The sequence below is a fragment of the Sesamum indicum genome, unplaced genomic scaffold, assembly GCF_000512975.1.
Source record: "Sesamum indicum cultivar Zhongzhi No. 13 unplaced genomic scaffold, S_indicum_v1.0 scaffold00277, whole genome shotgun sequence".
NCBI lineage: Eukaryota > Viridiplantae > Streptophyta > Magnoliopsida > Lamiales > Pedaliaceae > Sesamum > Sesamum indicum.
In genome coordinates, this window is record NW_011628171.1 from 36,718 (window position 1) to 41,714 (window position 4,997).

The following is a 4,997-nucleotide window of genomic DNA, read 5'->3' on the forward strand; positions in this document are numbered from 1 at the left end:
CTCTTCCTTTCATTTCATTTCTTGAATTTTTGGTGAAAAGGGTTTCTTCAGTTCATTTCTTGAATTTTTGGTGAAGAGGGTTTCTTCAGTTCATTTCTTGAATTTTTGGTGAAGAGGGTTTCTCCATTTGATGGTGGATTTGATATGCAGGAGTTTCAAAGGAGAGTTGAGAGTTGTAAAGAGAGTGCTTCTTTGAGGGAATAGTACCATGATTCCTTACAACTGTTTCAGGGATATGTAAGGGTGTATGCATCTATCTGTTTGTTGTTGGAAGAATGGTGTGTGAGTAAGGGGATTTTGCTGTCTATCTCTTTTATTCCCACTCTTTTTATCCTATTTGCAGTTATATGATGTATTTATTTGTTTTACTGGTAAAAGACAGACACATGCATGTTATCCCTTGACTTTTAGATTATTTCATTGTTGGTTCTATGGTGGTTAGTTGCATGCATATTACAAATTGAGGATTCGCAATGCTGATTGCTCTTAAAGTCTGAATTTGGGTGTTATTTGCTATAGTTCGACAAAATATCACTCACTTACAGAATTCTTCATACAGATTCAAAGTTATAACAATACAAGGTACTTAATTATTTACGAATATAATACTTTTACATGTGAAAATTGGATATTATGTTATCAAGTCAGTACTATGTATTTTAAAAGAAAAAGCAAGTTAGTATTTCTATTTATTTTAATCATACTAAAATAGGACTGAATTTCACAAATGAACAATTTTATTAACTGAAATTTGAGGAGAATTTCGCATTATAATTTATCTAAGAATTTTATTAATATGGTGGATGAGTGTGCCATACTCTAGATCATAAGGGAAAGATCAAATCCTTGTTGAACCATTTTTTCGGTTATTCTGAATTCTGCTGCATGTATCATGCTTCGATGTCAAAATCATTGCTACTGCAATGTAGATGGTACATTTTTCTGGATAAGTCATATATCCGTAATTTATGCCATCCAGGTTATATATTTTACTCGTTGAAGTTAATTAATACTAGTTAATAATTGACAACTATTTTCGGAAGGTCTATATTTCAATGCAGTATGCCCATGCTAAAATTGTATATTAGAGATATTGAATCAGTGAGAACTATATAGCCTTCTTCTCTAATGAGAGCTCCTTGCCTTTTTCCTTTTTTCCATTTTCCAGTTCATATCTATGTCATTGTAATTTTACTTATACCCGTCTTTATTATGTAAGATATCTCGGGCATTCGATTAATCAGTACCTGTCCCAATTTCTGAATTCTGACCATTATTTTTCATTTCCTTTTATTTCATGATTTGTGAATATTTGTAGACATCTGTGGTTGGAACTTTGTGACCAATGCACTTTCAACTAATTGACTACTAACAATGCTGCATCTAAAGTACATGCTTATCGTACTAAAATTACTCAGAACAAAATATAGGACACAGTTCATTGGCATTTGAACCAGTTGGATCTAGAGGCACATGTTCGACAATGAACATAATTTCACCATACGATATTGTTGTAAAAATTAAACCTTCTTTGTTTATATGTTCACTTTCAATTTTCAGTTTTACCAAGAAATATGTGTCTTCAATTCTCTATTGTAAAATGATTTGATTTTTCCTATTTATATAGATTGTTTTTTGCCTATGTAAGCTAAACAAGCTATTGATGATCACAAAGTTGTTTGAATTATGTTTCTTCTATTTGTGTGCAATAGCTTTTTTTTATTGTTTGTACACAAACTCATGAGCTTTATTTTCATGTGGATACACCAAAGTTATTCACAAATTGAGAAAGAATGAACGCTGCTATTGGCGTAGGGAGAGATTGAGAACACAAGGTTAAGAATCCAAAGGAAGAGGGGCAAGTGGAAAAGTGTTACTCAAGTAAGAACTTTGAAACTCTTAACTCTCTCTTGTGCTTTTATGATGTGTAAATGAATTTTTCTGTAAAATTGCATTGAGTCTGCATTCTGTTGCTTGAGAATTAGAAGAATTGCAGAATTCAAAATCAAATTCTACTGCAACCTTTGAAATCTTATATTTCCATTGTGCATTAGGGCTGTTTAATTGGATTCTGCTGCACAATTGAATTGTGTTGCTGCAGAAGCTCAATTCTGCAGTAGCAGAATCACGAGAATTCTAATTGTGGTGCATCAAAATATTCCTCTTGGTTTGCTGCCTGTGATTTGTCATGAACAGCTGGATGATTTCTATCTCATGCTTCAATGTGATAAATGAAGTGATTCTAAAAGAGCTAGGATAGGAGGGGTGCTCAACATATTTCTGGGCTTCTCTTTGAAAGAACTGACGTAAATGATCTGATAGCATTTGCTTCTTGCAGACTCTAAAGACATATTTTCTGCTTTGAAAGAGAATGCCGCAGAACTCAGTGGGGGTTTGGACTCCTTGAAGCATCAGGTCCGTATCTTCTTATCTTGTTCTGTATTTTATAGTGCACCTTAGTTGCACTAAGGAATTTTAGAGTTTGGTTATACATTAGGTGCATGCAGTTCAAATGTACTCACATAACATTTATTTCAGTTGTCTATGTATCTCGGAGAGATTATCCTTTTCTTAATCTATACTGACTTAGTGCTCTTTCAAGTTTCCCCATTACTATAAAGGTTTACATTAAATTTATTTTCTTCCCTTGACTGGGATTTATTTATGTTTATTACAGATATCCATCCCACTGTACTAATTACATAGGTTAAATACAGTTATATAATGTTAATACAGACTGAGAAGTGAGAACAAAGAATTGATGACCGGTACTCATTTTCTAATAGCGTGGGAACTTCTGTATGTTCTAGCGTACATGCGGTATATTCTATTTTATATTTGCTGATGACCATATAGAAAGAATATGTATTGTTATAGGCTTACCATGAAATTTTGCTTATAGATTTCTTCATGGTATGATTTTTCTGCAAGTGTTCAACCAATTTCTTACAATATGGTTTAAGGTCATCTGCAATTTATTTTATATGCAAAAGCACTGTAAGTTTCATATTTACGTGGAGCATGAATATGCTAGAGCCAAAAGTTCCTCCATCAATAAACTAGTATCTGTTTTGTTAAAATGGAATTGTTTATTTACACTTGCTTGCTTTTTCCTTCCTTTTTCATTTTTGATTCTTGTTTGGTTAGGAAATTTTGAATGCGTCTTTCCTATTTATGTCATTTTTCTATTTTGTTATTACTGATAATGCAAAGTTCTCTTTGTTTGTGCAGATAGCATATAACCTTCTATTCTCTCTTGTCATCGCTTTCATATCAGATCTTTGAGCACAGTACCAAACAAAGCGCCAGTCTTGTCCTAGGATGCTTCTTTTAGGCATGAATTTCATGAGATTGTATGATAAAACCTTACCTATTTGTTTGACACTGTACCTGTGTCTATGACATCATGAACCTTACTGGATCCAGTGCTTCTTCCAGGTGATGGTTGCTGGAAATGATACTGTAGTTGAAGGCTTTGTTGATTGTGTAAGGCTTCAATGGGTTGTACATTTGATTATGGTAGAAGATGTAAATGATGCAAACGAGGCACTGACAAGTACTTTGTCTAATGATATGAAAAGTGTTTGCTCATGTTTGGACGTCGGTTTTGCCAATAACGTTTTCTAGTTTTGGCTGGATAAGATCTTTCATACAGCAGCATATCAGGTTGGTGATTAATCTTTCTGAAAGCTAATTTGACACCAGAGGTGGTATTGCAAGCTCCATCATCTAATTTTAATCATGCTCTTGACTGGAATGAAAACTTCCTGGTTGAAGGATCATGACTAGTAATTTTGAACATTCTCAGAATTCGACTAAACTTAACACAAACGTTGGTCTAGACCCAAGCATTTGTATGGTAAATTTGGTAAGCGTAATAACAACTACAAGTTAGTATAAAAGAGAAAATAAACTTGCTTTAATAAAGCAGTGCAAAACAGCTAAATTTTGAGCATTCTCAGAATTCGACGAAACTTGACCCAAACGTAGATCTCGACCCAAAATTAGTGTGGTAAATTTGCTAAGCGTAATAATAACTACAAATTTGTATATCTTGCTTTAATAAAACTGTGCAAAACAGTTACATTTTCAACCCTTCTCAGAATTCGACGAACCATGAACGAAGCGTAGATCTAGACCTAAGCATTTGTGTTGTATATTTGCTAAGAGTAATAATAACTACAAGTTAGTATAAAAGGAAAATAAACATGCTTTAATAAAATAGTGCTAAACAGCTAACTTTTGAACGTTCTCAAAATTCGACGAAACTTTACAAAAACGTAGGTCTAGACCCAAGAATTTGTGTGGTAAATTTGTTATGCGTAATAATAACTACAAGTTTCTATAAAAGGGAAACAAACTAGCTTTAATAAAACCGTGCAAAACAGCTAAATTTTGAACGTTTTCAGAATTCGACGAAATTTGTCCCAAACCTTGGTGTAGACCCAAAGATTTCTGTTGTGAATTTGCTAAGCGTAATAATAACTACAAGTTACTATAAAAAGAAAACAAACTTGCTTTAATAAAACTGTGCAAAACAGCTAAATTTGGAACGTTATCAGAATTCGACGAAATTTGACCCAAACATTGGTCTAGACCCAAACATTTGCTTGGAAAATTTGCTAAGCGCAATGATAACTACAAGTTAGTATAAAAGAGAAATAAACTTGCTTTAATAAAACAGTGCAAAACAGCCAAATTTTGAGCGTTCTTAGAATTCGACGAAACTTGACCCAACCGTAGGTCTAGACCCAAGAATTTGTTTGGTAAATTTGCTAAGCGTAATAATACCTACAAGTTAGTATAAAAGGAAAACAAACTTGCTTTAATAAAACTATGCAAAAGAGCTAAATTTTGAACGTTAATTTTTGTGTTGTAAATTTGCTAAACGTAATAATAACTACAAGTTTGTTTAAAAGAGAAACAAACTTGCTTTAATAAAATCGTGCAAAACAGCTAATTTTTGAACGTTCTCAGAATTCGACAAAACTTATCGC

At 33.0% G+C, this 4,997-nt stretch overlaps 1 long non-coding RNA gene across 1 annotated transcript; it reads left to right on the top strand.

Moving 5' to 3' along the window:
* Positions 1-1,670: 1,670 nt before the first annotated feature.
* On the top strand, positions 1,671-3,714 carry LOC105180021. The gene is made up of 4 exons (XR_849456.2): positions 1,671-1,881; positions 2,339-2,415; positions 3,232-3,353; positions 3,439-3,714. It is a non-coding gene; the product is annotated as an uncharacterized LOC105180021 (long non-coding RNA).
* Positions 3,715-4,997: the final 1,283 nt, after the last annotated feature.